The sequence below is a fragment of the Schistocerca americana genome, chromosome 4, assembly GCF_021461395.2.
Source record: "Schistocerca americana isolate TAMUIC-IGC-003095 chromosome 4, iqSchAmer2.1, whole genome shotgun sequence".
In the NCBI taxonomy this organism is placed as follows: domain Eukaryota; kingdom Metazoa; phylum Arthropoda; class Insecta; order Orthoptera; family Acrididae; genus Schistocerca; species Schistocerca americana.
Window position 1 is genome coordinate 570,995,163 of NC_060122.1, and position 25,055 is coordinate 571,020,217.

The 25,055-nt window shown below is 41.9% G+C and overlaps 1 protein-coding gene and 1 non-coding gene across 2 annotated transcripts in view; one reads left to right on the forward strand and one right to left on the reverse strand.

Annotated features, from left to right (window-relative positions):
* The window catches only part of LOC124613621 (dopamine receptor 2-like), a 612,418-nt gene that overhangs the window by 478,183 nt on the left and 109,180 nt on the right, over positions 1-25,055 (reverse strand). The window lies entirely within an intron of this gene.
* Trnas-cga lies at positions 3,784-3,858 on the forward strand. Its single transcript has one exon. It is a non-coding gene; the product is annotated as a tRNA-Ser (tRNA).

Genomic DNA, 25,055 nt, shown 5'->3' on the forward strand with positions numbered 1-25,055 from the left:
GCTTTAAGTAGTTCTAAGTTTTGGGGGACTGATGAGCTCAGATGTTGAGTCTCATAGAGCTCAGAGCAATTTGATCCACGAGTTCCGGTTGGTATACTTCTACCGCTCACGTTACGTGCGATAGTGTAACTCACCAACTGTGTTCCTGAAAACATGTATCACTCTTCTGTGTGAATTTCCACGAAACATGAGCATGCAGATGAGGACGGATACCTACTTCGGGAATAACTACAAGTAATAGCAAAATAATCATGAAATATTTTCGTACAACAAAATCACATTTATCGATATTGTGATTTGTTATCTCACAAACCAAAGTCTTAATATATCGTTTGCCTGCAGATGACGGACCACCGGTATACAAAACTGTAAAGATGGTCTACTGAATCAGGAAATCTAGAAAATTACTGAAAAAACAAACATAAACTATCTTAGGCCTAAATTGCTTATAATAAGTAATTAATACTTGAAACATGCCTGCACTATGGATAGCTGAGCTGATGATAGCACAGCTGTTCGCATAATAGTCGCATCTTAACTCCCCTAACTTGTAGGTGGTATGTATAAATGAGGAAGCAGCAATTTTTTTTTCATACTAGCAACTTTACTTTCAATTCGCATAATGAGTTGACATTGTTAAAAGTTGCCTTCCTCGAAGGAATGTATGAAGTACGATGAGAGAATTTAACCTAGAAGCTGAGACAGTTCTTTTGAGGTTTCCCGATTTTAATATCTAGTACTAACCACGACAAGTCTGACATGCTATTCAACGCTGTTTCTCAAGTGCGGTATGAATCTTCCACTTTATACTCTGCTGTGGAGAATGAGCAGCAAAGAATTTTTCATTTAATCGTCAATAAAAGTTTTTTAGTTCACAATTGCAGCAGTTAATCGGTTTATGATCTCCGGCGCTAACATGTGGGTACTACGTGACACCAAAAGAACCAAAATAGACCAAGAAATCCAAATCACCTTTAGGAGTACTTATTGAACATTCGAACAACATCTGTAGAAAAATGGTTCAGATGGCTCTTAGCACTGTAGGACGTAATATATGAGGTCATCAGTCCCCTAGACTTAGAACTATTTAAATCTAACTAACCTAAAGACACCACACACATCCATGCCCGAGGCAGCATTCGAACCTGCGACCGTAGCAGCAGCGCGGTTGTGGACTGAAGCTCCTAGAACCACTTGGCCACATCGACGGGCAACATCTGTAGAAATTTAGACATTATTTGCGATATAAATACACTCCTGGAAATGGAAAAAAGAACACATTGACACCGGTGTGTCAGACCCACCATACTTGCTCCGGACACTGCGAGAGGGCTGTACAAGCAATGATCACACGCACGGCACAGCGGACACACCAGGAACCGCGGTGTTGGCCGTCGAATGGCGCTAGCTGCGCAGCATTTGTGCACCGCCGCCGTCAGTGTCAGCCAGTTTGCCGTGGCATACGGAGCTCCATCGCAGTCTTTAACACTGGTAGCATGCCGCGACAGCGTGGACGTGAACCGTATGTGCAGTTGACGGACTTTGAGCGAGGGCGTATAGTGGACATGCGGGAGGCCGGGTGGACGTACGGACGTACCGCCGAATTGCTCAACACGTGGGGCGTGAGGTCTCCACAGTACATCGATGTTGTCGCCAGTGGTCGGCGGAAGGTGCACGTGCCCGTCGACCTGGGACCGGACCGCAGCGACGCACGGATGCACGCCAAGACCGTAGGATCCTACGCAGTGCCGTAGGGGACCGCACCGCCACTTCCCAGCAAATTAGGGACACTGTTGCTCCTGGGGTATCGGCGAGGACCATTCGCAACCGTCTCCATCAAGCTGGGCTACGGTCCCGCACACCGTTAGGCCGTCTTCCGCTCACGCCCCAACATCGTGCAGCCCGCCTCCAGTGGTGTCGCGACAGGCGAGAATGGAGGGACGAATGGAGACGTGTCGTCTTCAGCGATGAGAGTCGCTTCTGCCTTGGTGCCAATGATGGTCCTATGCGTGTTTGGCGCCGTGCAGGTGAGCGCCACAATCAGGACTGCATACGACCGAGGCACACAGGGCCAACACCCGGCATCATGGTGTGGGGAGCGATCTCCTACACTGGCCGTACACCACTGGTGATCGTCGAGGGGACACTGAATAGTGCACGGTACATCCAAACCGTCATCGAACCCATCGTTCTACCATTCCTAGACCGGCAAGGGAACTTGCTGTTCCAACAGGACAATGCACGTCCGCATGTATCCCGTGCCACCCAACGTGCTCTAGAAGGTGTAAGTCAACTACCCTGGCCAGCAAGATCTCCGGATCTGTCCCCCATTGAGCATATTTGGGACTGGATGAAGCGTCGTCTCACGCGGTCTGCACGTCCAGCACGAACGCTGGTCCAACTGAGGCGCCAAGTGGAAATGGCATGGCAAGCCGTTCCACAGGACTACATCCAGCATCTCTACGATCGTCTCCATGGGAGAATAGCAGCCTGCATTGCTGCGAAAGGTGGATATACACTGTACTAGTGCCGACATTGTGCATGCTCTGTTGCCTGTGTCTATGTGCCTGTGGTTCTGTCAGTGTGATCATGCGATGTATCTGACCCCAGGAATGTGTCAATAAAGTTTCCCCTTCCTGGGACAATGAATTCACGGTGTTCTTATTTCAATTTCCAGGAGTGTAATTTCATCGTCGACCACTGTGCACGACGTGTATGCATTACATAGCCTCACTTTCTACAGTGAAGTACCCCGCTCTCCATGTGGCTGTTGCTTGCTCCATCGCAGAACGTCTGTGCCTTCCAGAACTAACGGTTAATCACATGTATCTGGCTAGGGTGGTGTGTAACTCCTCTTTCAGAATTAGATTATGAGTTTTGAGCGATAAACAATTATCGAATTGTCGATTGAACCTCTTCTCTTTCGTCCTGTACAGTAATTTATTCGTTGAATTCAAAAATTGTTTACAGCTCATCTACCTTTCTTTGACGACCTCCTTCGGTAAAACTACTGTGGGAGTTGCAACACAAAAACACAGTAGGAGAACTGTATGTGTGGCGGTGTACTAGGACATCAGGCAGTTTATAAGACAGACAGAGATTTAGTGTTGGTATCATTTGCCATTCTTTTTATGGTGTTTTCTGTGTTATGCAGTTATATTGCTTAACAATTTGATGGACGTACATGTGTTACGCAGTAAAATAGGTTAACAATTCTTTGGGCGCCGTTATAGTATTTCTACAATTTATTGTCAACGGTAACTGATATTATGTTATTTAGTAGATTTCTCTCCCTTCATTTTTAGTAGTCAGCAAACAAATGCATAGCTGAAACTTACCTAGCAGATTAAAACTGTGTGCCGAACCGAGACTCTAACTCGGGACCTTTGCCTTTCGCGGGCAAGTGCTCAACCAACTGACCTACCCAAGCACGACTCACGGCCCGTTCTAACAGCTGAACTTCTGCCAGTACCTCGTCCCCTACCTTCCAAACCTTACAGAATCTCACCTGAAAACCTTGCAAAACTAGCACTCCTGAAAGAAAGGATATTGCGGAGACATGGCTTAGCCACAGCCTGTTTCGTATCAGAGCACACGCCGCTGCAGAGTGAATATCTTACTCTGGAAACATCCCCCAGGCTGTGGCTAAGCCATGTTTCCACAATATCCTTTCTTTAAGGAGTGCTAGTTTTGCAAGGTTTGTAGGAGAGCTTCTGTAAGGTTTGGAAGGTAGGAGACGAGGTACTGGCAGAAGTACAGCTGTGAGGAGGGGGCGTGAGACGTGCCTGGGTAGCTCAGTTGGTAGAGCACTTGCCCGCGAAAGGCAAAGGTCCCGAGTTCGAGTCTCGGTCCGGCACACAGTTTTGATCTGCCAGGAAGTTTCATAACAGCACACACTCCGCTGAAGAGTGAAAATCTCATTCTGGAAACGCGTACCTGTCTTTCGAAATAGTTCTACGTATAATTCAGTAAGCTCAGAAGCAGAGGTCGAGGAAGATGTCCAAACATGAATGAACGATCATTACTGAACTAGAGGTATTTCAAAGTGAAGATGGCATACATAAATATAAGAGTTTGAGTCACTGCACTTAAAGAATTAACCTTGACACAGGTCGTGCCAAATAACTGACTTACTTGTTAAATGTCTATTTAAAGGAAATACGGTTGAGAGTTTATCACTATTTTTTTTGGATTACTTACAACAAAAATTTCAGCTGAGTTTGTGTAGTACTCGGTTATTGTTTGCAATGCGTCGGTCTACAACTACACGCCAAGAGCGAATTGCAAACAGATTAGTGTCAGGAATCTGGTAGCCATATCCCGAAAAGGTAAAGTTTATTTCAGTTACGAGATGCGTTACATTCAATTTTATTTGTGGTATGAAAAGGATATTCATATCAGTAATGAAAGAGTAAGGAAACAGCTACTGAATGTAACCCAAAGCCTCTGAATGAAAAAATTCGCGAGAAAGAAAAATAAGGAAAGAAAAACACGTACACAAACTGGTGTTTTATCAATTGTCAACTGATCGATTTGAAATAGAAATGTCCACGTCGTTCACCAGATTCTGCACCCTCTAAGTTTAAAATATTCTCACAGTTGAAAGAACTGATGATACATTTTGAGACCAATGAAGAAGCTGCGACAGGCAATCATAGACTGGTATCTGGTGCAATTTCTAGAATCACACTTCAGGAATGGAATCTAGTGCATCGAAAATCGAATAAATTAAGAAAAGGCTAAGCCTTTCATTGTTGGGAGATTCTATCTCCATACCTGATTGCAATAATCCAACTAAAAGCAATCGACTGAATGGTAAAGACCAAATATTTTAGTTTCATTCAGTATACCCTAAAAGGCCAGGGGAATTGGAACACTTCAGCGTTTCAAAAATTTGTAAAAATATAAAGGACCAAGGACGTGAAGCGGATCGGAAGCAGGTCGTCTGTTTTTCCTCCCTGTACCACTGGGGCTTGCTGCTATACGGCAGCAGGGAGGTGGGTAGCGGTTTTATAATCATTCCTTTGGTCCGCCGTTGGTGAGTCATAAATAAGGGAGCGATGGTACGGGGGTGGGCCCTATATCAGGCGGCGACACGGCGCCGACGCGCGGCTCACCGCGGAGGGCAGAGAGTAGCAGGGCTCGGCTCGCGTGCCGCACCACGCCACCGCCACATACACGCACACATACACATAGACACGCGCTGCTGCTCCAGTCGCCCACCTCTGCTCTCGCTGCGTCTCGATATTACTGTGTCGCGCTCCTCGACGCTTGATTTGTGGCCCTGTTCACTTTGATATCAAAGGAGGAACACGGCTCTTAAAGGGGCTCAGCTGGTGGCGCAGGTATACCGGAGGCCGGGTGCAGCACCATACTGAGACCACCGAGCTTAAGCACATGCTCGGAGCCAGACAAGTTGTAATCCATCAGAATAATTCTTTTAGCAAACTTCTTTATCAGAACTGATTGTTACCATGGTGACGAAGTTTTGGTACTGTTTTGACATGATAATATTAAGTTGTCTCTTCCTCTATGAATAGATGATGAATGCAGCTAGCCGCTAACTTTGTGTAATGTCTTGTCTGTATAGGCGTGTATCTGTTGTCTTTAAGACCCTTTCCCCTTCACACATAAATCTATACAGTAATGTAAGGGCCTCCCGTGTCTTGGCTGATCCGTGATACGACAGGCGAAAAGTTATACTAATGGAGGATTATTAATATTATCTCTATTTTCATTCGCTCTCTCTCTTTCTCTCCTTTATCTATGTACAGTTTTTATTATAATATTTCATTACGTGAAATCAGCCAAATAGGATCTTTGGTGGAGTCCTTCGTCTTGGTAATCAGCGGCTGGCTTGCTGCAAAAGATCTTTACATTTATTATTACTGTTAAACACTGTATTCAGTCGGGAGAATCAATCGTGTGGACAATTTGTCCTTTTTACGAAAGATTGCGAATTCCAGATGTGTACGAAGCCTTTTTGGACGATTTAACACAGACTCAGTGATTGCAGGCTCTCTTCGACACAGCTGAAACTTACCACACTAATTACAGGGCCAACGTGATCATCAAATGGTTCAGAAAAAAACTCATTCGTTCATTCACTCCGGAACAAAAAGTCACAAACCTTATTTATGAAGGAAACTGTGTATTAAATTCATCTCCATTACATGTCCAGATATCCAGTGATTCCACGTCTTAATTATTTTCCGTTTACACTCTCTTTCTATTCAAACAAACCGCTAGTGGTACACAAGTTAATTCGCTCGATTTAGCGACAAGAAAATCAGAATATGTATGTCTCAGAAATACGTCAATCCCTCATTCCCTACTCCAGAAACTGTCCTAGTTACCACTCTAACAACCATGGAGAATGCATATATGCATCTCTGTTATTTCAAAGAATAAACGCGCTAGAAAATACTTTTGCGTCGTCTAGCTGTCGCCGCATATGTTACGAGAAAATCAGATCAGATACTTTTCCAAAGTGAATGAATGTGGATGGTTTGATTGACCATGATTAATTGGTGCGTGCTAGAGGGTATTTTCTGTGGGGACGTTACACTGTGACTGTTATAAATGTATTATTAGTTTTGTTTCCATACCGCTCGCATTGTTTATATATTTTTTAATTTAGTAGACAATATATGTGTTTCGAGCATGTTATGCTCATCATCAGGTGATTATTGCTGTTATACAAAAACAAAAGTTACTTAAATTAAGTCTTGTTGTAGTGACCTTCAATCCAAAGACTGGTTCGGAACAGTTCTCCATGCATCTCTGAATAACTACTGTAATCTACATCTTTTTGAATCTGCTTACTGCATCCATCTCTTGGTCTCCCTCTAAGGTTTTCACCCCGCCACATTCCATCTTTTATTAAACTGGTGATCCCTTAAAGTCTCACAATGTGTTCTGTCAACCGACACCTTCTTCTGGTCTGGTTGTGGCACAAATTTCCTTTCTCCCAATTCTGTTCACTACCTCCTCACTTAGTACGTAAGGTAGCAATCTACAGCTTCCTTCTCAAGAACCAAATTTCAAAACCTTCTATTGTCTTCTTGTCAAGACGGTTTAAAGTCTACGTTTCACTTCCATACATGGCTACACTCCATACAAATACTTTCAGAACGGGACTCCTAACAAATCTGCATTCGATGTTAACAAAATTCTTTTCTCCACAAATGCTTTTCTGTACACTGCCATTCTACATTTTATATCCTGTCTACCTCGGCCATGGTCAGTTAATTTCGCTGCCCAAAACTCATCTACTACTTTATGTGTCTCGTTTCCTAATCTAATTCGCTCAACATCGCCTGATATAAATCGACTACATTCCGTTATCCTTGTTTTGCATTTGTTAAAAAAAATGGCTCTGTGCACTATGGGACTTAACATCTGTGGTCATCAGTCCCCTAGAACTTAGAACTACTTAAACCTAACTAACCTAAGGACATCACACACATCCACGCCCGAGGCAATATTCGAACCTGCAACCGTAGCGGTCACATGGTTCCAGACTGAAGCGCCTAGAGCCGCACGGCCACACCGGCTGGCTTGCATTTGTTGATGTTCACCTTTTTGCATTTGTTGATGTTCACCTTGTACACTCCTTTGAAGACAATATCCTCATCTACATCTACATCTACATGGATACTCTGCAAATCATATATAAGTGCCTGCAAAGGTTCCATGAACCTCCTTAACATTTTTCTGTTATTCCAATCTCGTACAGAGCGCGGAAAGAACGAACACCTATATCTTCCCGTACGAGGTCTGATTTCCGTTATTTTAACATGGCGATCGTTTCTCCCGACATACGTTGGCGTCAACAACATATTTTTGTACTCGGAGGAGAGCTGGTGACTGAAATTTCGTGAGAAGATTCCTCCGAAACAAGAAACGCCTTTGTTTTAACGATGTACATCCCAAATCATGTATCGTTTGACTGACACCGTCTCCACTATTTCGCAATAATAAAAAACTTGTTGTCTTTCATTGAACTTTTTCGATGTGTTCCGTCAATCCTATCAGGTAAGGATCCCATACCGTGCAGCAGAATTCTAAAAGAGGGCGCATAAGAATAGTGTAGGAGTCTCCTTAGTAGATATGTTACATTTTCTGTGTCCTGCCAATAAAACACAGTCTTTGGTTAGGCTTTCCTACAACATTTTCTATGTGTTCCTTCGTTATATTAATTCCTAGGTATTCACTAGAGTTCACGGCCTTTAGAGATGACTTATTTATCGTGTAACCAAAGTTTAACGGAATCCTTTCAGCATTCATGTGGACGACCTCACACTTTTCGTTGTTTAGGGCCAATTGATAATTTTCCCGCCATACAGATATCTTTTCGAAATTGTTTTGCAATTTGTTTCGATCTTCTGATGACTTTATTAGTCGATAAACAGTGCCCTCTGAAAAAAATCTAAGACGGCTGCTCAGATTGTCTCCCAAATCGTTTACATATATAAGGAACAGCAAAAAACCTGCAACACTACGTTGTGGAATGCCAGATATCGCTTCCGTTTTACTCGATGAATTTCCGTCAATTACTACGAACTGTCACCTATCTGACAGGAAATCACGAATCCAGTCACATAACTGAGATGATATTCCATAAGCACGCAATTTCACTACAGTGACAAAAGACTTCCGGAAATCCAGAAATACGGAATCAATTTGAAATCCCTTGTCAATAGTACTCAACACTGCTTGTGAGTAAAGAGCTAGTTGTGTTTCGCAAAACCGATGTTTTCTTAATCCGTGTTGACTCTGTATCAATAGATCGTTTTGTTTGAGGTAATTCATAATGTTCGACCACAATATATGTTCAAATATCCTGCTGCATATCGAGGTTAATGATATGGGCTTATAATATAGTGAAGTACTCCTATTACCATTCTTGTATGCTAGTGTGACCTGTGCAACTTTCCAGTCTTTGGGTGCGGATCATTCGTCGAGCGAACGGTTGTATACGATTGTTAAGTATGGAGCTATTGCATCAGCATACTCTGAAAGCAACCTAATTGGTTTACAGTGTGGACTAGAAGGTTTACTTTTATTAAGTCATTTAAGTTGCTTCATTACTCGAGAATATCTACTTCTAAGTGACTCATGGTGGCAGCTGTTCTTGATTAGAATTATGGAATTTTTACTTCGTCTTCTTTGGTGAAGTAATTTCGGAAGGTTGTGTTTAACAACTCTGTTTTGGGAGCACTGTCTTCGATAGTATCTCCATTGCAATCGTGCAGAGAAGGCATTGATTGTTTCTTGCCGCTAGCATACTTTACTTACGACCAGAATCTTTTTGGATTTTCTACCAGGTTTCGAGATAAAGTTTCGTTGTGGAAACTATTATAAGCATCTCGCATTGAAGTCGGCATTAAATTTCGAGCTTTTGTAAAAGGTCCCCAATCTTGGAGATTTTGCGTCCGTTTAGGTTTGACATTTCTTTTTCGTTGTTTCTGCAACAGTTTCCTGACCCGTTTTGTATACCAGGGAGGATAAGCTCCGTCGTTTATTAACTTATTCGGTATAAATATCTAAACACCTGTCGATACGATTTCTTTGAATTCTCGCCACATCTGGTCTGCAAAGAGTGGAGATTGTCTCTCAGGAAGGCGTCAGGTGAATGTTTATCTGCTTTTTTAAATAAGTTTATTTTTCATTTATTTTTTGGAGGATTTGGGGTTACAATATTCAATCTCGCTACGATAACCCTATGTTCCCTGATCCCTGTATCCACTTTGATGCTCGTTATTAATTCAGGATTATTTGTTGCTAAGAGGTCCAGTGTGTTTTCACTACCATTTACTATTCGCGTGGACTCATGAATTAACTGCTCGAAATAATTTTCAGAGAATGTATTTAGAACAATTTTTGGTGATGTTTTATGCGTACTTTCGGAGTTAAATATGTATTTTCTCCAAGATATGGAGGGTAAATTGTAGGCATCACCAACCATAATTGCATGATTCGCGGACGTATTCGTAGCCAAACTCAAGTTTTCTTTAAACATTTCAGCAATTACATCATTTGAATTTGAAGGTCGTTGAGAGGATTCATTTATTATTTTACTCCGGTTGCCATTACCTCTACCCTTACTAACTGACAGGAGCTACCTACTTCAATTTCGTGATAAGGTAGACTACTTCTAACAGCAACAATCACGCCACCGCCAACAGTTTATCATATATCCTTTCGGAACAGTTATGATTTTCACAAAAATTCGCCTGAACTAATCTCCAGGTTTATCCAGCTTTCAGTGCCTATAACGATTTGAGCATAAGTGCTTTCTATTAGCGCTTGGAGCTCTGGTAGTTTCTCAAAATAGCTACGACGATTTGCATCAGTTATACCGATGGTTCCTGTATCTATGTTCCTCCTCTGTTCGGCTTGCACCCATTGAGACAAGCCCTTTATGTGTTTTCCCGAGACCCACTAACCTAAAAACGGCCCAGTGGCCCAGTCCACGCCACAGGGTCCCTGAAACCCGCGTAGCCACCTCTTGCAGTGGACTTCTGACCCAGACAGAGGAACGCGTAACCCAACCACCTTATGGTTCAAGTAGAGGAATCTGCAGCCTACAGCGTCAGAAAACCATCTGAGCCTCTGATTCAGACCCTCCACACGGCTATGTACCAGAGGTCCGCAATCGGGCCTGTTGACTATTCTGCAAATTGTCAGCTGTGCTTTTCATCTCGCAAACATGACTAACAGCCTTTACCACTCTTGTTAGCAGCTCGAAACCGGAGAGAATCTCTTCAGATCCAAAGTACCAGACATCATTGGTACCGACGTGAGCCACCACCTGCAGTTGGCTGCACCTTGTGCTCTTCATGGCTTCCGGAAGTACCCGTTCCACGTCTGGAATGACTCTACCCGGCATGCACACAAAGTGCACATTGGCTTTCTTCCCCTCTTCCCCTTCTTGGTAGCGATGTCCCTTTTTTTTCACTTTTTTTTTTTTTTTTTTTTTTTTGTCATCAGTCTACTGACTGGTTTGATGCGGCCCGCCACGAATTCCTTTCCTGTACTAACCTCTTCATCTCAGAGTTGCACTTGCAACCTACGTCCTCAATTATTTGCTTGACGTATTCCAATCTCTGTCTTCCTTCACAGTTTTTTCCCTCTACAGCTCCCTCTAGTACCATGGAAGTCATTCCCTCATGTCTTAGCAGATGTCCTATCATCATGTCCCTTCTCCTTATCAGTGTTTTCCACATATTCCTTTCCTCTCCGATTCTGCGTAGAACCTCCTCATTCCTTACCTTATCAGTCCACCTAATTTTCAACATTCGTCTATAGCACCACATCTCAAATGCTTCGATTCTCTTCTGTTCCGGTTTTCCCACGGTCCATGTTTCACTACCATACAATGCTGTACTCCAGACGTACATCCTCAGAACTTTCTTCCTCAAATTAAGGCCGGTATTTGATATTAGTAGACTTCTCTTGGCCAGAAATGCCTTTTTTGCCATAGCGAGTCTGCTTTTGATGTCCTCCTTGCTCCGTCCGTCATTGGTTATTTTACTGCCTAGGTAGCAGAATTCCTTAACTTCATTGATTTCGTGGCCATCAATCCTGATGTTAAGTTTCTCGCTGTTCTCATTTCTACTACTTCTCATTACCTTCATCTTTCTCCGATTTACTCTCAAACCATTCTGTGTACTCATTAGACTGTCCATTCCGTTCAGCAGATCATTTAATTCTTCTTCACTTTCACTCAGGATAGCAATGTCATCAGCGAATCGTATCATTGAGATCCTTTCACCTTGTATTTTAATTCCACTCCTGAACCTTTCTTTTATTTCCATCATAGCTTCCTCGATGTACAGATTGAAGAGTAGGGGCGAAAGGCTACAGCCTTGTCTTACACCCTTCTTTATACGAGCACTTCGTTCTTGATCGTCCACTCTTATTATTCCCTCTTGGTTGTTGTACATATTGTACATGACCCGTCTCTCCCTATAGCTTACCCCTACTTTTTTCAGAATTTCGAACAGCTTGCACCATTTTATATTGTCGAATGCTTTTTCCAGGTCGATAAATCCTATGAAAGTGTCTTGATTTTTCTTTAGCGACTTTCCTCAGCGACTTGTACCTCTGTATTCTTCATTTTCCCGAAACATGTTTGTACTTCCTCCTTTCATCAATCAACTGAAGTATTTCTTCTGTTACCCATGGTTTCTTCGCAGCTACCTTCTTTGTACCTATGTTTTCCTTCCCAACTTCTGTGATGGCCCTTTTTAGGGATGTCCATTCCTCTTCAACTGTACTGCCTACTGCGCTATTCCTTATTGCTGTATCTATAGCGTTAGAGAACTTCAAACGTATCTCGTCATTCCTTAGTACTTCCGTATCCCACTTCTTTGGGTATTGATTCTTCCCGACTAATGTCTTGAACTTCAGCCTACTCTTCATCACTACTATATTGTGATCTGTGTATATATCTGCTCCTGGGTACGCCTTACAATCCAGTATCTGATTTCGGAATCTCTATCTGACATGATGTAATCTAATTGAAATCTTCCCGTATCTCCCGGCCTTTTCCAAGTATACCTGCGCCTCTTGTGATTCTTGAACAGGGTATTCGCTATTAGTAGCTGAAACTTGTTACAGAACTCAATTAGTCTTTCTCCTCTTTCATTCCTAGTCCCAAGCCCATATTCTCCTGTAACCTTTTCTTCTACTCCTTCCCCTACAACTGTATTCCAGTCGCCCATGGCTATTAGATTTTCGTCCCCCTTTACATACTGCATTACCCTTTCAATATCCTCCTACACTTTCTCTATCTGTTCATCTGCAGCTTGCGACGTCGGCATGTATACCTGAACTATCGTTGTCGGTGTTGGTCTGCTGTCGATTCTGATTAGAACAACTCCGTCACTGAACTGTTCACAGTAAAACACCCTCTGCCCTACCTTCCTATTCATAACGAATCCTACTCCTGTTATACCATTTTCTGCTGCTGTTGATATTACCCGATAATCATCTGACCAGAAATCCTTGTCTTCCTTCCACTTCACTTCACTGACCCCTACTACATCTAGATTGAGCCTTTGCATTTCCCATGTCCCTAAGGGACCCCATGACGCGCCTAACGTTGGAGCTCACGACTAGCAATATTCCGTTCAACTAACGTTCCAAATCCTTTGTTGGATCTGACAGGATTACAATGCCAAGAGCGAACTTCAAGGTTTTTATTTCCTCTCCCTGGTCTTTAATTTCTGTTCCCAATTTTTCTTTGGTTTTGTTTATTGCTTATCAGTGTACAAACTGAATAACATTGGGGATAGGCTGGAACCCTGTCTCACTCGCTTCTCAACGCTTCCCTTTCATGCCCATCGACTATTATAACAGATGTCTGATTTCTATAGAAGTTGTTAATAGCGTTTCACTCCCTGTTACCTTCAGAGTGTCAAATACAATATTTCGTTCAACACTGTCAACAACTTTCTCAAAGTGAACAAATGCTGTGTCCTTAACGTATCTACTTAGTCCAAGAGTCAGCAGTGCCTCGTGTGTTCCTACATTTCTCCGGAATCGAAACTGATTTTCACAGGTCGGCTTCTGCTACATTTTTCTGTAAAGAATTCGTGTTAAATTTTTGGGGGCTCATACCTCGGGTTCTATCGGTGACAGAATGGTACGGTCAGGTGTTCCGATGGTCCTTGGGTTAAGGACCATTTGTATACCCAACAGAAGGATCGTATTACTGTAACTATCATACAGCACAGGGTCGAAATTTTAATATTACACGCTTCCTCCGGCTTTGGTAAATGGAACCAATAGATTCGTTTCTTGCATTCCGTTGGGCCTACCGTGCTTCTCAGGGGGCTTATAGAGATACCATTTAGATCATGGGCGGTTCCTGAGAAATCTTGAAAATAACGGTTTTTCACTATTTAATACACGACAAGTGACTGAAATTTATATGATAAGTTCCTAAGAGCCCCATCTCCAACAATATTAAAAATTTTCTTGAGATTTCAGCTGTTTCCGAAATATACAGGTAGAGTTTTACACTACTTACATACGTGAAACACCAACTTAAAACACGGTGTGAGGCAAAATCTAAATTATGAATAATCTTAATAAATTGCTGAAATTTTAACGTTACATTCTGTAGGTATTTATCTAGAAATGCAATCTTCCCCGTTTTCAAAAATCCTTATCCGTTATCAAGAAACACAAAAAAGCATGATTTTTGCGTACCACAACTGAGTCGCTGACTCCAAGGCGGCTATGCAAAGCAAATGACCGAAATTTTTACGATACAGGTATACTCCTAAGATCTCATCTCGAAAATCGTTGAAAATTTTCTTAATGTCCATTTTCGAGATACTTACAAAATACGAATGCGAATTCATTTTAGCCTGGAGGTCTTTGAGACTATCTGGCTGTCTGTGCCTTGGCACTGGATAGTTCCCTTGAACACTAATGAACAGTCTGTGTTCTCGAGAACTTTCTCTGTATCCGAAGTTTCTGCTGCTCTTAAAACTCTAAAACCCGGAAAGGGACCGGGAAATGATGGAATCCACCCAACATCTCTTCTGCATAGTGCGAACTATGCAAAAATATGGCTGGTGGATTTCTTCTCTGATTAAGATATCTGGTTCAGTTCCACAAAAAATGAAGCAATCAAAAGTCGTCGCAATACTTGTACACTCCAGAGCAACAGACCAGCCTAAAAACTGTGGCCCAGTCGCATTATTGAGAATTATTTATAAGTTACTTGAAGGGATTCTGTACTGTAGGATTAGTGATCTTTCGTAATCTTCGTATTGAGCAAGCTGGATTCCGACCGGGACGGAGCTGCACTGATCGGTCTTATCGCTAACAACATTTATGGAGGCAGGATACCAAATGAAGTAAGAAGTATCAGTTACTTTCTTTGATCTAAGTGCAGCATATGAAGCCATTTGGAGGCATGGACTGATTTACGATCTCGTTCCACGTACATGGACAGCAAAGCTAATAGACAAAATGTTAGCGGGAAGGAAATTCACAGTAATTACATAATTACAGAGAAGACACTATGTGTTCGAAAGTATTGAATATGACTGGCCACAGTGACACGTCCATGCTCCTCTCTTGTGTAATATACTCGTATACAGGGTGATTCACGAAGATATGCAAATATTTTAATATGTTATTCTACAAGTAAAACTAAAGAAAGAAGTTCAGATAAACGTAGGTCCGAAAATGTTTAGTTACGGAGTTACGAATAAGGAAAGATTTTGCCTGACATTTAGCAACTTCGCGAATATGAAGCCATCGCAAATCTGTATGAGGTTAAAGTAAAGCAAGATTTCCATTTATTTTGTTGATACTGATCTAGTAAATTTAATAAAACAAGTCCCAGACGTGTATCTGCAGTAGTTTTCTAGAACATCCTTTTTATTAAGAATGTAGAAAGGTTATGTCATTGTTGGCAACCGTTAGTGAGCTGTTTCCGTCGTTTCCTAACCGAGAAACTAGTTAGTTTTCTGTGTTATTCAGAACAGAATAACAACATGTATTTAAGTGAAACCACATAACAACTTTTGTAGTTTGCAGATTATTTATGAAATAAGGATGCCTTTCCAATTTATGACAGAGGAATACGCTGATATGGTGTTTATTTGTGGCAAATCTGATGGCAGTGGTACGGCTGCAGTTAATGAATATTGCGTACGTTATCCAATTGGGAGGATTTCGAATGCACGAACCATTAGTGGAGTATTTCGAATGTTAACAGGAGACAGATTCTCTGCCTAGCGCTCATAATAAGTACGAGCGCTCGATACATGTTTTATCAGAGCCAACAGATCAATAATACAAAATAAATGGAAATCGTGCTTTACTTTAACCTTGTACAGTTTTGCGATTGTTAGCGATGGCTTCATGTTAACGAAGTTGCTAAACTGGAGGCAAAATCTTTTTTTAGCCGTAACACCGTAAATAAAAATTTGCAAACCTATGTCTATATAAACATTTTTCTTTAGTTCTACTTGCAGAATAACATATTAAAATATTTGCATATCTTCGTGAATAATGATCCAGGAAGTTTGGCTATGTGGACGACTGGGCAGTAGATACAAACACAGAACCTCTGAAATAGCTAAAGAAATCGTAACTTCTGATCTACACGTCTGAAGCCAGTATTTCCGTAAATGGAGGATACAACCAAACGTACTTAAAACAGAAGTTCAAAAATGGTTCAAATGGCTCTGAGCACTATGGGATTTAACTTCCGAGGTCATCAATCCCCTAGAACTTAGAACTACTTAAACCTAACTAACCTAAGGACATCACACACATCCATACCCGAGGCAGTATTCGAACCTGCTACCGTAGCGGTCGCGCGATTCCAGACTATAGCGCCTAGAACCGCTCGGCCACTCCGGCCGGCCTTAAAACAGAAGTCTGATGTTTTCATCTGTCCGACAGACTGGCACATAGGGCCATCGATGTCTATTTGAGGGAAAAAAAACTTCATCATAACATGCATGCAAAACATCGTGATATCACGTTAGATAAGACACAAACATCTGCTAAGCTCAAAAGTGGAAGAAACATTCTCCATAAACTCTGCTGCACTCGTTAAGGATCGTCACAGACAGTCCTCGGATATCAGCGCTCAGATTGTTTTATTCAGCAACAGAGTTCTCTACACCTGCCAGGTTTAGTAGTCCACTCGCAAAAAGGATAGATGTACAACTTAGTGAGGGCATGTGCAATGTTAGTGGGCCAATACGCTCTAGTCCCACATACAGGTTACCTATACTGAGCCTCATTCCTCCCCCCCCCCCCCCCCCCCCGGCATCAGATGAAAGAGCAGACTACTGTATGGATACCAGAAAATTGCTGATAACACCGACATTCCAATATTAAACGACGTATATCATGCAGAGCTCAAAAGACTGAGATCAAGACATCCCACTTTCATCACGATCGGTACTATCATAGAATCAATTAATGGAAACTCTGCTGCCGACAGAGCTGTCATCCACAATGGCTGAAACCGTATCCGAACGGGTATGGAAGTTGTGCAGATACTCTCAACAAGTGGGGCAAATCTTCGTCACATTGTATATGTATTGCTACACATCAAATTCGATGTGAGGCGAAAACGTAGTTTATAAAGTTACATAGCACTGAGAAATATGCTGTTAAGAGTCTCTGTTGTCATCGGAAGGGTTCTGGGAACCCCCCATGTTGTAGTACTCAAACACATACAAAATGTTTGTGCACGTAAAATCCGGCCTCAGCTGTAAAATTTGTTTTGCGTTATTTCATTTTCATGTTAGTAAAGTGTGAGAATTTTACTGACCCATATAGTTCTTTTCATGCCATGCTGTAGCAGTGAAATTAATGTAACCAACTGAAAAATGCTGCCGGCCGGAGTGGCTTAGGTTAGTTAGGTTTACGTAGTTCTAAGTTCTAGGGGACTGATGACCTCCGATGTTAAGTCCCATAGTGCTAAGAGCCATTTGAACTATTTTTTTTAAATGCTGCTGTCAGAGAATAGGAAAGGCAAAAGGTCTCGGACTGATAATAGTGGTACCAACTGCCTCACTCTACCGTCTCCAGCACCTTTAAAAATTTTCCCAAAATCTTTGGCACATGACACATTTTCGCCCTTTTTTGCTGAGAAACAAGGACAGTGGCAGTGGGAAAGAGACGGAAAATTAATAAGTACTGGACGACAGTAGACTGTGTTTGTGGTACAAAATGAGCGCAGGAGAGACCGGCAGTGTGAGTGAAAGACATGGAAAAACAGGCAGTGGGAAATAATTGTCTGTAACAGTGAGTGAGGGATACACTGCCAGTGGGAGAGGAAAAGAAGAAGGAGAAATTGCAAGTGGGCCAGAGTTAGTGATAATGAGGGACGGAGTCTGTAACAGTGAGAGCGAGGAAGAGAGAGATAGTGACAGCGAGAGGAAACAGCGGCATTGGGAAAGAGTGAGTGAGATAGCAGCAGTAACAAAATGGAGGAAGGAGACAGTGACGGTGAGAGGAGATAATAGTAGAACAGAATCAAGGAGACGGTGGCTGTGAGACACGAGACAGCCATAATTAGACAGACACATAGAGATAATGACAATTAGTTGGGCTGAATGAGTTAGTGAGAATATGCAAGTGGTACAGGATGGATATGAGCGACTTACCGCCATACACTAGAAAGTGTGAGTGAGTTATACTAAGGGAACTTCTGGGAGGAAGAGGTGAACTGCATTTTAAGAAGAGAGCGAAAATGTTCACCGATCAACATTTTAGGGAATATTTCTTAAGGTATTAAGGGGTAGAGGGGAGGGGGGGGATGGTAGAGTGAGGCTGCTGGTACACCATTTTTCAGTACGTCCTATTTTAAATAGGAACATATTCGCCTTATTTGCGCACCAGTAGAAGCATTTTCCCTCTGACAGTGTATAATGAATAGCGTACAATTAGCAATGACACTGGTATGGTAGCATGTTCGTGGTCCAGGATTCGCAAGTGAGTGTCCATAGAGTGCGCAGCGGCGGAGGAAAATACTATACTATATGTTATTAGTTATCTACAGCAAATTGTGTGTAAATCAGAGAACATGTTACAACAAGAAACAACCAAACGAGCCACTGCATTTTTTGAGACATTGATCTCATATTGGTGATGATAGAATTAGCTCATTCCTACCATTCTGATGTTTGCTGCCCGTAGTTTTCCTAAGTAATTTCAGGCAAAGACTGGAACGATTACTTTTATCAAGCCCACGGCCGAACATCTCTCCTATCCGCATAGAAACGAATTTACGTATTCTACGTGTATGTATAGTTTGACCTGTTTATTGTCACTGTATTATGATTTCAAATCCTACACCATTGCGAGATGACTGCCAGACGTGTATATAAATAAAGAAATATAGTGTGTGTTCTACATTCTTCAGTATATGTTTGATTTCCCTGTGGAACCTGTTTGCCGGATCTGACTTTAGTCTAGAAATTGTATTCTACGTAATAAATTTTTGTTAGATGCTAAAGCATTCACGTTTATTTGTGGAAACCATTGTATTCCCCTTGTCCGTTTCATTGTGTATTTTTTTCGGTAATGGTTTTCAGAGTTTTATATTCCGTAGTTATCGATCTTGTTTATTGTGGTTATGCCTTATATCTATCACGCTAATAATTTCTGTGCCTTTTTATTTCATTGTTACACCATTGTTAACGGTGCGTGTGTGCTTCCTATGTTCTTGAGACGGTGCGTTATCGGATACTAAAATAAGATTGTACGTGTAACGTTTATTTACTTCTGTGTTTACACACACACACACACACACCAATCGAAACATACAAAACCACAAAGGGACAGCAGAAGTAGACACAAGCATAAAAACAAAACTAAAGACATCGCACGCTGCACGATGAAAAAAAGGTAGGCTCTGCACGTAGTGGAGCTGTGTATAAAGCATGAAGATGATAGAATATTCTGTGTCAGTGAAGTGCAGTGTGATATAAATGGAACACATGTTGAAGACGAACGTTAGGAAACGAAGCAGGAGGAGAATACCGAGAGTAATTATAGTTATTTAAACACGAGAACTATTTAATAACAGTAATTTAAAACATGAGAAATTTTTATGATTTCACGTAACAAATTCACGAGAGGATTCATAGTTTTCACGGAGACCACAGAAGATACTTTAAAACATGGTGAAACGAGTCCTGTCTAAAAAGGATGGTTATTTCAGTGGTAAGGAATTGTAAAACAAATATTGCAGAAGACAGGCCTAGAAGACGACACGAAGTATTTGATTCCTTCTCCCAGAACTTTACCTTCCGGATTTCTTCCTTCTTCCATGTGCTGCTGTTGCAGTGTAAGTACTGACTAACATGCGGTACGAGCTCAACCATCTGACTCCTTTCAACGCCCATTGACATTTAGACTTGCAGATTTCTTTACACACGAGCTCAGATATTCATTTTATCTCAAATCAGTTCAGTGTTTCAGTGTGTATATTCTTAGGACAAATGTCAGACGCTTGTTCAGTTGTAATAAACCCTATATATATGAGTTGCTTTTTCATCTTACGTAATAAGATAACTCGTAGCGTCATAATTGCTTCGTATATTCCTATAATTCTTTTTCGGATTCATGCAACGTGTTTTTAGAGACGTTATTTTTCTAACTAAAGATGTTACGTATTCAACCGATAGCTTATGAAAGCACTACACTTACTACCACGGATATTAAATCAGTTGCAATGTGTATGAATTGCAGCATTCCATCCATTCGCCACCGCTCGCTACTGCTATAACACAAAATGTTATTTCTGTGCACTGTTAAAGCTGTCCAGAAGTGTTATTATAAGCCTTCCGTGCGATTATCTCCTCCACAACTCTCTCTCTCTCTCTCTCTCTCTCTCTTTCCCTCTCTCTCTCCTTTACTTCTCTGGCCATGGATATTTTGCTATTTTTCGGAGAAAATTACACGAACAATGGCGTTTGAAACCTGAAAAAATATTAAGAAAATAGCATTTTGTATGTTATCGTCGTAACGCCACATGGTAAATCTAGAACGACAGCCTTACAGTGTGGCGGCATAGCAGGTTACTAGGCCGTGCTGCATAGAGCGCGGTTATGCATTGGCTGCCAGGCACAAACGACTGGAATGTGCATTGGAATTTGTGATCCGTGGAATTTACAAACTTGTATCATGATCTACGGAATATGCATATTTAGACATTCGAATGCTTCTAGCTTCGTGGGTTATTCCTCCATTATATGGGAAACAATACTGTTACGCGCTAATCTTAACATTACGTACAGTAATGCTCTCGATTGATCAGATTCCTAACTAGAGATTTTTGAAGGACTAATAAATAAACTGTTTGGGCTTTCAGAAAACAATGAGTTACTTCTTACAATAGTAGACCCTTTTTCAGAGGCCAATGTTTCTTATGGGCAGAACGCAGTGCATATCACATGAATTATATTGTGATGGACGGTTTTAGCTGAATAAGGCCCTCTTCAGCGACTCTTTGCAATTTTTGTCCAATTTTAAAAAAGATTAAATGGCGTTTAAGCGGTTTTTATAAACTCTAGAGCTGTGAAATTCAGTTGAAAGAGTAACAGGTCTACTACAATTAGGAACTTTTGACGTACAAGCTTTTCCCTGCTTCCTCCTAGGGGTACTTCTTCATCCACCTGTAAAATGTTCTCAAATGTGTAAACACCGAATTTATTCTGTAACCAAAAACATTATTCCAGTTTAGAATTATATCAGAATAAAAACAGTTTGGTTGCGAAATTATTTAATATTGATGACGCATTTCACCCTTTGTGGCATCATCAGATTCCTGGATATGTAACCCATCCGTCATAGAGCCTTTAATAACCCATCTGGCGTAAGGCTATATAATATGGAAAACCGTCACAACATCTCCAGCTACTGTTGCGTCCATTTTCCGTTTTATGTGGCTTTATGACGGATGGGTTACATATCCACTAATTTTTACACAGTTTGATGATAGCCCAAAAGGGTGAAATGCGTCGTCAATATTAAATAATTTCCAACTAACCAGGTTTTATTCTGATATATTCTGTAGACTTTAGCGCATAACGTACCGCTCTCACCCTCCCTTCATCAAGAACTCAGTCGCATCTCGTTCTTGTCTGGAATTACATCATTCACTTACAAGATGAAACAGGAACAGCTGTCGAAAACGCTTGTGTAAAGAAAGTCTCTCGAATTACAGGTTCTATTTGAACTGTCAGTATCGACCAATGAAGATGTTACGATCACTTTTGTCCTACTTTTGGTATAGCTCAATAAGTTATATTTTGCCCTTCCTTTTGAAGATGTCTTTCATTTAGAAGCTGCTGTAAGTCTACGTAAAGCATGTAAATGGCCAACATTCGGCGTACGGTGCATTATATTCGCTGTCTGCAGGCTGGCCTTCTGCTCGTGCTGTTGCGTACGCACTGCTTCGCTCAGCTGGCTAGCAGAAACGTCCGCGCCAAGCACGGGCCTGAAGAGGGTAGCTTCTTCAAAAGGTTCGCACCCGTGTTTACGGCCCTTTCCTCTGCAAAAGCGATCCCGCCCTCGTTATTCAGAAAAAGGTGCCTTCCCGCACAGGCGAATGCCGTGTTTAGACTTCTCGAAGGTAGAATTTCACTAAAGGTTTGCCACTGCACGCTAATTTCGCTGGTGTTCTGACCGATTTCCTCATTAGTAATGGAAATATTGCTGCTGTCTGTCGGAAGTTTTAAGAAATTAATTTGTCGTATAAAGGATACATACGCCGATAGCCTCCAGCTTATTAGCTAAATATCTAAATAAATGAGTTGAAACGGGAAGCTACGGCAATTAGCTATTACCGGAAGAAGGTAGTGACGTAATACGCATCTTCGTGACTGACGCTGTTAAATGGTCGTAACCCGATGGCAGTCAGCACAGGTAGTCTGATCAGTCCGCATTGGGGGGGGGGGGGGGGGGGGAGTTTAGGGAATAATTTTTCCGGTGAAGGCCCTAGATGGGCCAGTCGGGCCGACCGACCGCCGTGTCATCCTCTACCAAGGGCGTGAGCATGATAGTTTCTTGGAGCTACGTCATATGATGTTGCTGACGTCCTGCATATGTCAAGATCGATAGGGACGGTGATCGAGTGAGCTGATTTTGCGGGACAACAGAGAGATGTTGATGGCCGAGATGAAATTTCGCCTCTGCGTCATCTGTCTCAACTAATTCACACCTCGACCTGTGCCCACAAAATGCTTGGCCTGTATAAGCGCAAAAACATGATACGATACAGAGCACAGGTTGTGGTGTCGGATCTGGACTGAACGACCACCACGCAGTAGGTGAGCTGTATTTAGACTGTTTAAACTTATTCAGGTACCGAAAGTGCACACTATCATATTAACAAGTTACGTCATTACAACCAACAATTCGACTGATACAGACACTCAAAATAACTAGAGCACCGAAAATGGAATATTGGTATTCACAAAGGATGTACCAAAACAAATCTTATCATGCGGTGTAAGACGGAAATCACGTAAGAAAAAGAAAGGGTAAAATGTTAGGTAGGAGACAATGTCGATTACTACAATATAAACAATGTAAATAAAGACCAGTCCTCTTCAACCTGTTCAGCAACGTGGTATTCGACACCTCCATAAGACCACAGCCTTGGCTCCACTGTCACGTCAAGATTGCGCAAACGTAGAACATGCTATGGACTCACTTGCCACCTTCGTACTAATGACATTTTTATAATGTTTCACAGTCATCTACATTAGTTGTTAAATTAATACGTTTACCTTTTCAAGAACCCTTCATTCGCTTTGAAATCATCTGTACACTGGTGTGCAAAGCTGAAGGACGAAACTAACTTCCGCATGATGTGTCGAGCCAACAATGAAATTAGAACTATACACAGAAATAACTGCTACAATACAGCAAAGAAGATAACTGAAAAAATACGTGATGAGACGGACAGAAGTGACATTTTTATTCAAAGACAATACTTAAACTGAAATCTCCGCGATTCATTATGGTCCCCTGGATATCCCATTTGCGAAGCACTAGACTGGCGTCATAGAGTGGACATCTTAGCAAAAACACAGACTGCCAGAAGTCGATATTTTGGCTGCTCGTTAACGTTTTATAACGGTGCACAAGTGCTTAAGCTATCCCTGCCTTCAGAATAACTCAGTGTAAAGATTTACCACAATAGCTTTCATCGTCAACAATTTTTATGATACATTTGTATTCCTCCAACAAGGAACTGTGCACAGAAAGATTCAAAACTGAAATCAAAGAAACTCTAGGGCATTTTGGTAATATATTTTTGTAGTTTTACTTCAGCATTACACATTTTCAGAAAACGTTATCAGCTAGATTTGCAGTGAAACTCAGTGATGTAGTCCGTAGGTGTGTTTAAGACTGCCCTCAGCGTCTGGTAGTCCAGACGAATGGCTAATGTGTGCAGGCATGTGACAGAAGACAGACGGCAAGATGTTCTGAGCCCATTCCTGAAAAATTTCCCTGTTGCTCAATTTGCTGAAACTTGCAACACTGAAGAATATATTTTGCAACTCGGGGGCCATCGACTTACTTCCCTGACTGTCACAAAGTTATCCTGCCAAATTCACTTCGTATTTTCTTGTCAGTGGTTTCTAGACCATATCTGAAATGATGCTGCGTTGACTGACGGCGTCGATTGATATGCATGGTGGAGGACAACCTCAACAGTCTACATAAAAGTTCGAATGCTTACAGACAGACACTCTACAGCAGAGGTATTGAATAAATCACTTTTATGGCAATGGTAGTCATTCTGCAACTCCCCATACAATTATTATGTTCAGCTAAGTTCGGGTTAGTAGTATCCTAGAATTAAATAGTATGCGCGTCATGAGGCACGCAGCAGAGAGCAGGACAGGAAGAGTAGTTACGACTGGTGAGATTAGCTGTTAAAACGCTAATCCATCATCATCAGAATCAAAGCAGTGTAGCAGATTGCTGATAGGTTGCATTCTTGGAAGAGTGTGTCACAGTATTTCTCCAAATGCTGGCGCGTGGAACAGTCACTATTTTCGCTGTAGAGTGCAACTGTACGGGTCTAGTGTGACTTTCAGTCACGTCTCTCGGAGAGGGACATGTTTCTTCCATACGCTTTAAGATATCCTTTGAAATCGTTGTTTCCTTCTCAGACCTATCCGTAGAAGGGGCGGTGTTTCAGCTTTCAGCGCATGTGTCTCTTTAGTCGTAGGAAGTGGGGTGGAGGGATTGTAGAAAGTGGGGTGGAGGGATTGGGGCCATAGGGTGGGTGGGGGGCCGGGCAGGACATGTGATGTTAGTTTCGTGGTGAATGGCGAAATAGTTTTGAGACTATACGAAAAACGGCTTAGGTATCTTGCTACTAGTCAGTATTTATTACATATCCTGGCTTCCTTCAGAACTCATACCTCTCTCTTTATGGCTGGCCACGATGTAAGCTCGCTTTTCTAAAACTATTTTCCTTCCGTGCGCCCCTCGCTGGGTGCATCCTTGTGCTGTCAGATCGTAGCGAGTGGCTC